This window comes from Alligator sinensis, unplaced genomic scaffold (assembly GCF_000455745.1).
Source record: "Alligator sinensis unplaced genomic scaffold, ASM45574v1 scaffold447_1, whole genome shotgun sequence".
Lineage (NCBI taxonomy): Eukaryota > Metazoa > Chordata > Crocodylia > Alligatoridae > Alligator > Alligator sinensis.
The window spans coordinates 1,459,730-1,470,168 of NW_005842123.1; the positions used below are offsets into that span (position 1 = coordinate 1,459,730).

The 10,439-nt window shown below is 49.4% G+C and overlaps 1 protein-coding gene across 1 annotated transcript in view; it reads right to left on the reverse strand.

Annotated features, from left to right (window-relative positions):
* The window catches only part of NUCB2 (nucleobindin 2), a 42,801-nt gene extending 40,152 nt beyond the window's left edge, over window positions 1–2,649 (reverse strand). Inside the window, 1 exon segment of the mRNA XM_025205635.1 lies at window positions 2,470–2,649. The gene's annotated coding sequence lies outside the window, so the exon portion shown is untranslated.
* Window positions 2,650–10,439: the final 7,790 nt, after the last annotated feature.

A 10,439-nucleotide genomic window follows, 5' to 3' on the forward strand; every position in this document is an offset into this window, starting at 1 on the left:
ATCACCCTCCTGTCCTCAGGTGTGGATGCTTTACCCCAGAGTTTGGTGTCATCGGCAAACTTGGCCAGTCTGCTTCTGACACCAATGTCCACATCATTGATGAAGATGTTAAATAGTATAGGCCCTAGGACAGAGCCTTGAGGGACCCCACTGGTCACAGTGCACCACGACAATTGGCTACCGTCGACCACCACCCTCTGGGTCCTACCGCGGAGCCAATTCCCCAGCCAACGGATCGTGGTGAGGTCGAGGCTGCAGTTAGCCAGTTTAGCCAAGAGGTGATCGTGGGATACCAGATCAAAGGCTTTTTTAAAGTCAAGATATACAAAGTTGATCTCTTCCCCCTTATCCAGGTGATAAGTCACCTGGTCATAAAAGGAAATGAGATTGGTCAAGCAAGACCTACCCGCAACAAACCCATGCTGGGTATCCCTCAGGATATTGCCTTCAGCTAGTCTGTTAAGGATGGCCTCTTTAATCTTTTCCAAGACCTTCCCCAGGATAGAGGTCAGTCTGATGGGCCTGTAGTTTGCTGGATCTACTTTCCTCCCTTTCTTGAAGACAGGCACCACATTGGCCCTCTTCCAATCATCAAACACTTCACCAGAGTGCCAAAAGCTCTCAAAGATCCATGCCAGGGGCTGAGCTATGATGCTCGCCAGCTCCCTGAGTACCCTTGGATGGAACCCATCAGGGCCGGCTGACTTGAAGGTATCCAGCCTGTCAAGGTGTTCCTTCACAAGGTCAGCTTCAATGGAGGGCAAGGAATCTTCCTCACCTGGGCCTCCCTGACCCATAGTGGGCAGGACTGTCCCATGGGACTGGTGAAAAACCGACACAAAGTGCCCATTTAGCAAGTTCGTTTTTTCTTGGGCATCAGTTGTCAGTTGCCCCACCTGGTTTAGCAACCCCATCTGGTTTAGACTGTGCTAGATGCAGGACTGTCAGGGTGATTAAGAGGAAAAGGGAGTAAACCTTCCTTGTTCAGTGTCAGCCTTGTTACTTCCATGATAATGTAATCTAAAAATGCTAGACGTTATTTTTCCATAGCAAACATTTTTGTCACAGGCAGAGGCAGTTCTACCCGCACATGAATACTGAACGAAACGCATCTCAAACCCAAACTGCTTGTAACCCCACACAGTCACGTTTCTGGTCCTGGCTGGGAAAATGGGCATTTATTCTCCAAGAAGGATGCCTTTTTTTTTTTTCTTCTCCCCTTGTGAAATACTTCTCTTGCTCTGCTTGACATAGCAATACACTCCAGTGTTCTGTCTTAACAGTTCAGCAGTGCTACTGTCAACTGGAGTAGTTTGGCCCAGTGTATTAAACCAGGGGTGTCTAACAGATGTAGAGTCTAAATGATGGATTTATACAGGATGGTTTGGCTAGGGCTGATCCTGCTGCAGGCAGGGGGTTGGACTAGATGATCTCTGCAAGTCCCTTCCAACCCATCTTCTCTAAGATTCTATGGGCCCAGAACTGGCCCATGATGCCCCTTAATCTGGCCCCTGCCACTGCCTCTTTCAGTGCACCAGATCCCCCTCATGCACAGTGCCTGGGACATACAGTGCTTGCAGTGCCTGCTCAGGCTAGGTCCCTGGCAGCACTGCCCACAGCACCCACTGAGGCCAGCATCCTGGACTGGTCTGAGCAGGTGCTGCTTGGGCTGAATTAGGCATGTGGGCTGGGAACATGGTGGGGGAGGGGTCCAAAGCCTGATCCAACCCATGGCCTGACCCCGAGCCGCTCTGGCTCATGGGGCCAGGTGCGTTTGACAGCCCAGGATTACCCTGCCATCTGGTCTTTCACAAGGTCCTCTTAAGAGGCCGGATGAATTGGCCAAAACAGCCCTCATGGCCCTTGCACAACAAACGGTCCCTCAGCACCGTACTGCAGCGAGATAGCTGCCACCCAGTGCCTCTATTTAGGACTAAGTGCTTACGTGGAGATGGGCAGGAGGTCTAAGTGGCACCACCAACTCATTTCTTGGGAGAAATGAAAAGCAAAAACTGGCACAGGAGTGATGTCAAAGGGTCAGAAGGCATGCGGGGGGGCACTCCATCCTTGGAGGTTTCTAAGGTCTGGCTGGATAAAGCCTTGCGTGGGGTGATGTGGTCGGGGATGGCCCCGCTTTGATCAGGGGGTTAGACTAGGTACCCTCCCGAGGTGCTCCCGGGCCCTGATGATCTAAGACTCCCAGCTGGGCACTAACTCCAGCGGGGCGGCAGCAGCGAGGAGCCCCGGCCCGCATCCCGGGGAGGGCGCTCCTCCCCCAGCTAGCGAACAGCACTGGCCGGGCCGGGCAGGTGCCGAGCCGCGTGGAGAGCCCTGCGGGGTTCTAGAACGTGGGGTTCCTGAACGCGGGGTTCTAGAACGCGGCGGAGTTGCTCGAACGCCACGTGGGGGGCGCCGCGGCAACAAGTAGGGAGACCCCCTTCCTCCTCCCCCGGCGCCCCAGGGAGTTACCTTGCCCTCCGGTCCCGAGCCGCTCTGCCCTACCCTCAGGGGAGAGGGAGCGGCAGGCGCGTGCGTGCCGCGATGGGCTCAGCAGCCAGGGGCAGCCCTGCACCTGCACCTGCACTCGCACCCGCACCGACCCCTCCTCCTGCTGCCCCACGAGCCGCTCTCCGCCGCTAACCCCCGGCTCCCATTGCCATAGCGATTGGGCCCACCCCTCGGGGCGCGCGGATTGGCGGAGCCTGGCCATCGCGGAGGGGCCCGATTGGGCGCGGGAAAGGGGCAGCCGGGGTTAGGCTGCGCAGTGGGGCTGAGTTTGGTTGCGCAGAAAAGGTACGTGGCGCTGGCGAAGTGGGTGGGGCTTGTCGCGGGGGCTCGGATGCAACCTGCTGGCGGGCGCTGCTCCTCCTGTAGGTCCTCTGCGCCCGCAGGCCCGCTCTGGGGGAGGCTCGCTTGCCTTTTCTCCCTTTGGCTCTGGCGCTTGCGTTGCATCCCCTCTTGGCTGTCCCTGGATCCGCGGCGTTCCCCCCCCCAAACACACATGGGGATTTCCCAGAGAAGATGCAGGCCCCAGGGCTGCCGGGAGGAAGCTCTGGCTGTGCTTTCCTCTCACTGCAGAACCCCCTTCAAGCCGCTCCTATTTTTCCGCGTGCTTTTGGAGGGAATCGGTTTTTGTGGGCGTCTGATTTTTTGTTTGTTTTTCTTTGGGCGCATGGGATTTCCCGCAAATGTCTTCTGCTGAGGGCAGGAGGCAGAGCAAGGCAGCTTCTCCACACTGGTTCAGAGATGCAGAAGGGAGACACAAAGGATCTAGAGAGGCCTCCCGTGTCTCTGAGGAAGGGGGTTTGCACTCACTGCAGCAGAGGGAGCATCACCTGAAGCTTTTGGGTACAGACACGTGACAATGGCTGTTTGCACCTGAGAGCTGGCCAAGAAGGATTTTTCCAACTATTTAAGTTGGTCTAATAAAAGATAATCACATCTACCCAAAGCATTTTGTCTGCCCATGTCCTTAAACCAACACGGCTACAACCGACACCTCTGAGCAGCATTTTCAGTATGGCAAACCAAGATGACAAACCAAGGAGCAATGGTCTTGAGTTGCAGCTAGGGAAGTTTAGTTAGATATTGGGGAAAACTTCCTTGCTATGAGTTCAGTAGAGCACTGGAACAGGTTGCTCAGGAAGGCTATGAACTCTCCATCCTTGGAGGTCCGTTAAGACCCAGGTAGACAAAGCCTTGGTCGGGATAATATAGTCCTGCTTTGATCAGGAGGTTAGACTAAATCAGTGGTTCTCAACCTTTTTTGTACCAGGACCCATTTGTAAACATCAATGGCCAGTCCCAACCCAGTGCCCCTTAGTCTAGTCCTGCTGCACCAGGCCCCCAGTGCATGGGGCACGGGGTGAGTGTGTGGGGCTGGGGTGGGATCTGAAACAGCCCCTTTTAGGCTGGAACTCTGCCAGCCTGAAAGAAGAAAGCCACAGTTTCCCACATTTTCTTCTTTGAAGGACAGTCTATTGTTAAAGTTTGTTGATCCATTTTTAAAGTTTGTTCACAACCCTGTCATATATCCTTGCAACCCACTTTTGGGTCACGACCTACAGGTTGAGAAACACTGGACTAGATGACCTCCCAAGGTTGCTTCCAACTCTAATTCTCTATGATTCTATGCCTAGGAGGGTAGTAGAGCACTGGAGCAGGTACCCAGAGAGGTGTTGGAAGCTCCATCCATGGAGGTTTTTAAGACATGGCTAGATGAAGCCTTGGCTGGGCTGATCTAGTTGGGGATGGTCCTGTTTCGAGCAGGGAGTTGGACTAGATGACCTCCTGAGGTCCCTTCAGCCCTCATTTTTCTGATTCTACGCTGCCCTGCCTTCTGCCTAGCTTCAGGCTACACAGCTAACCACCTCCCTCTGCCCATTTTTTTCTCAAAGTATCAGCATCCTGAAAATTAGGCAACCCTTAAATCTGATGGGTTAAAGAAAAACAAACCAGTGTCTCTTCTGGGCTTGCTGCTTGTTCTTGTGCGCTTCTGTTCAATTCTTTTTCTTTCATGTGTGGAGTCGTGGAGAAATAAGATGCTTGGTTTTCCCCTTATTGCTTTAAAAAGGAACAAAATAAAGGAAGGAATTTTACCCTATGTTCAGATTGGTATGGACTGTTGGGAGTTTTGACTTCCTCTGTAGCAGGGAGCACGGCCCTCTACCTGGGATCTCTTGAATGTGTTAGTCACTATTTGTAGAAGCCGGACATTGGCTGCTGTGGTTCCCCTATGTGAGCGTGTTGGGTAATAACTTTGTATCCTTTCTGTACTCGCCTGCCACGACTTGGATGTAATAAGAAAAGGGAGGAGATCTATGAGTTTTTAATGTCTGTGATCAATAAATATCACCCGGATGTTGCCTGCTCAACTTGTAGATTTATTTTATGAAGTAACAGATACAGTAAGAATAACCTTGCCAATTACTTCATTGGCCAGGGTAATCTGTGTTGGAAGTGAGGAAAAAGCCCAGGCCGATACTTTTAAAGACACATTGTTTAAACTAATCTAAACCATTAATTGCCTTATTAGTGGAATGCAGTCTCCACGTTTTTCATTCATCAACTGCGGCTTATGCCAGCAGCGGCTCCCTGCTGCTTCCCTACAATCCTTCTGGCTATCCCCTACGTGATCGTAGTCCCAGCGAGGTAAGGGCCTGTCTGGTACTCTATTTCCCCATGCTTCATCCCAGAAATACCATTTCTTACTTGGCTCCCTGCCGAACCGGTTCTCAGGGCCTTACTGCACTCACCAAGCAGCATGATCCTCAGCAGCAACATCACCCTGAGTCTGACCTGTTGCATCTCCAAGAAGTTCAGTGCTTTCAACATCCTTCCAAGTCACAGGTCAGACATCTCTTGTCTCTCTGGGGTCTTGGTTACCCCTGCACTTGTCATCTTGTGCCCAAAGGCAATCAGTAACTGTCCCACTGCCAGTTTTATCTCTGGTTTTTGTGGGCTAATCACCCAATCTTTCCCCAGGTGTGAAATCCTTTCCACCTGGCAGGGTGCACCCATGGGTCACTCCTTCCAGAGCTATCCTAAGGAACAGGGCTCCTGCCTGAGTCCTTGTTACACCCTGCGTAACCTGTGCCAGGTCTGTATGCTATGTCTTGTGTTGTGTCAGGGTTGTCTGTGTAGTTTGTCTAATAGATTAGACAATGGATTTGTATAGAATGGTTTGGATGGGGATGATCCTGCCTCAGGCAGGGGGTGGGACTAGATGACCTCTGGAGGTCCCTTCCAGCGCACTTCTCTATGATGCTATGAAAAATCTTGGACATTTCTCTATCATTTATTATCCCCTGCTACACAAATAAGAGGATCTCATTCAAGTAATGGAATTGTCCATATTTGCAGGTTTTCTGTCTGTTTTGTTTAGTTTTTGTAAGGTGTTTTTCTTTTGTTTTGGGGGGGGTGGAATTGTGGGGGTTGGATTAAAATAGGGTAAGAATTTAAAGTGCAACAACTGCTACTGATTAACTGCTTTTGTGGATGCCTGTTTCACAATAAGTGTTCATACTTGGCATTATTCAGGATAACTCTGTGTAGACATGTTAAAATTAGGAAAGTAAATATAATTACTATGCCTACTTCTGGAATGAAACAAGATTCTCTGAATGGCCTTTCTCAACTGGAATTTCTATAGGAGTGAACATGTTCTTTATTGTAGGGCGTAGATTATTGCAAAATTTTTATCAGACTGACTTGACTGACTTATTTTTATGTTACTGTGTTTCTGCAACACAGCTAAGTTAAATCTGCGAGTTTTTTAGCAATGTGATTATAAAAAGAACAAGACAGTGGGTTTATACACAGTTACCTATTTAAATTAGGCATGATATTCAGAAGTGGTCAGGGGGGTTGGATACCCAATGAAAATAGGGATTGAGAGTCAATATTTCTTTAAAACAGTAGTTTTGGTCCCATGGGCCAGATAAGTGGCACAAGGCCAGTCTATGGGTTGGATTGGGCCCTGCACTGCCACTGCATGGCTCCATGTGCCAGGACTGGGCCCCACCAGCCACTGCACACTTCAGTCTGGTCCATGCCACCCTCACTCTCACTTGGTCCTGCACACCCCAATCGGGCAATAAGCTTCCTTTGCTCAGTCTCGTGCCAGGAACAGGCCCCAACGCTGCCCTGCACTCCCGCTCTAGTGTACAGAGCATGCTATCCATGCTGGCTGCAGGGTTCCCCCCAGGCCTGGAAATCTGGCAGCAGGAGAGCAGCAACTAATTGCTGCCACTCCCCAGCTGCCGAATTTTTGGACCCAGGGGAACACCACAGGCTGGATTACATGGCTCTGTGGGCCAGATCTGGCCAGCTGGCCCAGGCTGAGCAACCATGCTTTAAAGTATCTGGTAACCTCATCTTTAATGATTATTTATGTGAAGGAAAAGTAGAAGAATAAACTTTATATAATGAAACTTTCCTATACCATAAAACCTAAAACAAAACAAAACCCCAAATTAACTAACAGTTCAGAGCTGTCTAGACCTGTCAAGGAAAATATCACTAGGAACATGATATTCGAAGTGTTTTTTAATTTAAATATGGTTCTCTTTTTTTTCATTATCAGAAAATTCAATTGCACTATAACTTGTAATCTGTTATGAATCCAATATTGAAACATGCATTAAACTTGTATTCTTATGTGTACTATAATGATTAAACATGACCTATAGTTTTAAAATTTAAATAGTACATCTGATATGGACTGTTGAAAAATGATTGAATTTTAAGTATCTTTTATATGTTCCAGTCCTTGCAAAAACATGGACTAGAGGAGCCTGTTAATTTGTAACCCTGTGCTTTTATCCGCTGAGCCACAGTGTTGCACAGCAAATGAGGGCTGTCAACCAGCCGCCCATTGTAACTGGAATCTGTGGATGTCACAGGGGTCACCAGCAGAAGGGTGCCATTGCTATGTGGCACTGAAACAGTATCATAGCATATATATTCTGTGGAACAGCTTGTGTTCTCTCTCTTCTCAGGCAGAAAAGAGAATATGTAAGGCTCTTTCTGTACTTTGGCTGTACTGACTCAGGTGACCTGCTTAGAACATGTTTGTCCCCTGACCTAGTTAGGGCACAGTGGAAAGTTATACCACAACTGGGACTTTTTAACCTGATTACAAGGACAGTTTGGACTTGTGTTCAACTCATTATAATGACAGAAGCTCTGTGGAAACCGGTCTCCCCCACTTGCTAATGGTTGCAATATGGAGCCTTGCAGATGATGTTTTCCCCAGTTGGACAGCCAAGTCCTTTAGGAGCAGGTTTAAAGCACCTGGTAATAAATACCTGGGTCTCTTCTCCACTAGCAATCCAAAGAGGAGCAGAGGTGCATTTATGCTAGCTCAATGGCCTCTGATTTCAGCCAAATTCTGAGTATATAGACAAGCCCAGAACTTGCTTGGGTTCAAGACAAAAATTGGTTTTGCACATCAAATGGACAAGATGAAAAAGACTCACTTTAATGCACTGATCAACGCAGTTTATGTTCTCACATCTTAATTTCTATACTGTTTATCTTCTCTGGCTGGCTACAAAACAATATTACACTTATATTAACATTGATTCTTCCTTCGTTGGCTGCCTCCACTATGGCTGTAAGCTTTCTTATTTACAACAGTTTTCAGCCTGTCTGTAGTTTTTGTTCCACATCCAATTTTGATCTCCACACAGTTTGAGGTACGCGGGGGGGGGTGTTGTTTTTGTTTTGTTTTTTAGCCAGTGAAAAGCAAAATTAAATATCCAAACCACCCTGACCTGGGTTGCAACAGGCAGGCAGCTTGAGGCTTGAGTAGTGAGAAGTGTTGCAATATTGTAACTGAAGTGGTTACTGTTATAGCATGCAGTCAGAGAAAGATTGTTAAGAAAAGCCTGTTCATTGGCAGTTAAACTAAGCAGGGGTGCTAAATATGCTGATACCATGATAAATTCTCCAAACTACTACAGCTGCTAAAATATTTTTTCTTTCCATACTCCTGTTTATGGAATAGAGCAGCAGCCGGGTAAGTCATAGCCTCACCAGCATGCTTCAGTCCTGAAGTAGAGACCACTAGTAGGTGAGAAGAGTCCATCCTTCCTGCAGTTACAAACATGGCTTTTCTGCTATTACTGACATGTCAGGGGCCAGTTATAGCTACTTGCTTGGGGTTTGTTTTTTTGTTGGGTGTTTTTGTTTTGTTTTGTTTTTTGGGGGCGGGTTTGTGCAATTGTTTGCTCAGAACTGAACTGAGACTGACAAATTTTCCATATGCCACCTAGCAGCTACCAGACAATAAGCACTTTCATCAGTACTTACAGGTTGGAACTGAAGTATAAAGAAGTATTTTTTCTTATCCACTCAGTCCCTCAGTGATTGTTGACAGTATGGGCTGATGCTGTAGAAATGTGACTGATTAAGTATTAGGAGGGAGATATTCTTTGTGGTTCACATCTCCCTTGTAAGACGTAACTTCAGTGGAGCTATAATAATTGAGTATGTCTTATACTACTTCTGTCTGCTTCATAGTGGAGTTTGTCTAGAACAGGGGTAGGCAACGTTTTTGGCCAGTGCGCCAAAAAATCTGCAGTGCCTACCTTGTGAAGTGCCAGCATGCCAAAAAAAACAAAACCAGGCTAGGAGGCCCATGACAGGACACACTGCATATTAATATAGTTAATAATCATAAAAATCACTTTTTTTTACAGTAAATGCTAAGGTTTTTAAACATTCTAAACCTGGAGATAATAAATAAAACTTCATATACTACCTTTGTTCTTGTGTATTCTTGTTTTGTTCAGCATGCTGTGATGAAAGAGAGAGAACAGTAAAAGAGGAGAGACAGAAAAAAGACAGAAAGAAGGAAAGAGAAAAAGGAGAGAAGAGAGAGAAAGCAGTAAAGAAAGGAGGAGAGAAGGAAAAGGAGATAAAAATGAGAGAGAAAAGAGAGGAGAAAGAAGAAAAGAGCAGGAAAAAAGAGGGAGGAGAGAAAGAAAGAGAGAGAAAAAAAAAGGAAAGAGAAAGAAGGTGTGTCCCTTGCTGCCCACGTCTCCCATTGCTACCAGCTGCGGCTTGGGCCCACTGGTGCAGGGCTGTGTCCAGCGGAGGGTGGCAGTGACACCCCAGCAACAGCTGCCAGGGTTGGGGCGCTCAGGCCTCCCCAATGGTCCCAGAGCAGGGGGAGCCTAGTCCCAAGGCTGGGAGGAAGGGCCCAGCTGGGACTCGGGCAGACAGATGCCCCATCCTACCCAGGTGGGGGGGCAGCACTGGGGCACCAAGTCCCAGGGCTGGGTCCAGGTGGTGCAGGGAGGAGCAGGCGCAGAAGGAGGCGCTGCAGGCAGGCCATCCTGGAGCCCTTGGGAAGGCAGCAGCTGGAGGAGGGTAGGGACTAGAGCGGGGGCTGCCCCAGGGCTTGACAGACTCAGGCCGCAACAGGCAGGCGGAGGAGCCCAGTGGCAACTGAGGTGGGGCCTGGCCCACACAGCTCCGCAGGGATGGGTCACAGCCGCCTTGCCCACAAGGGGATGCTGCCTGGCTGGGGCAAGACTCTGGGTTCAGGGGGCTCCTGGCTCCGGGCTTGGCCTCCCTGTGCGCTGGGCACAGCACAAGTTGGGCAGAACCACCCCCAGTGCAAGGGCCCAGCTGTGGGGCCTGGCTGCAGGAGCCCCCTGGAAACAGCCACTGCAGACAGCACACGGGCCTGAGCCAGGTGGGAGCCTCCAGCACAGCGGCCCTCCGCAACACCTACCCAAGCCCCAGTCTCGCCCACCCGCAGCTCCCCTCCAGGGCCCAGGCTGGGCTGCGGGGTGCAGCCCTGGGACAGGGGATGGGGCAGCAGAACGCAGACTGTGTCCCTGCCTGTGTGCTCCTCGCTCCGTCCCTGGTGCCTGCCGTGTCCCTGGGACCTGTGGCTGCTCCAGAGAGCCCAGAGCAGGATCTTAAAA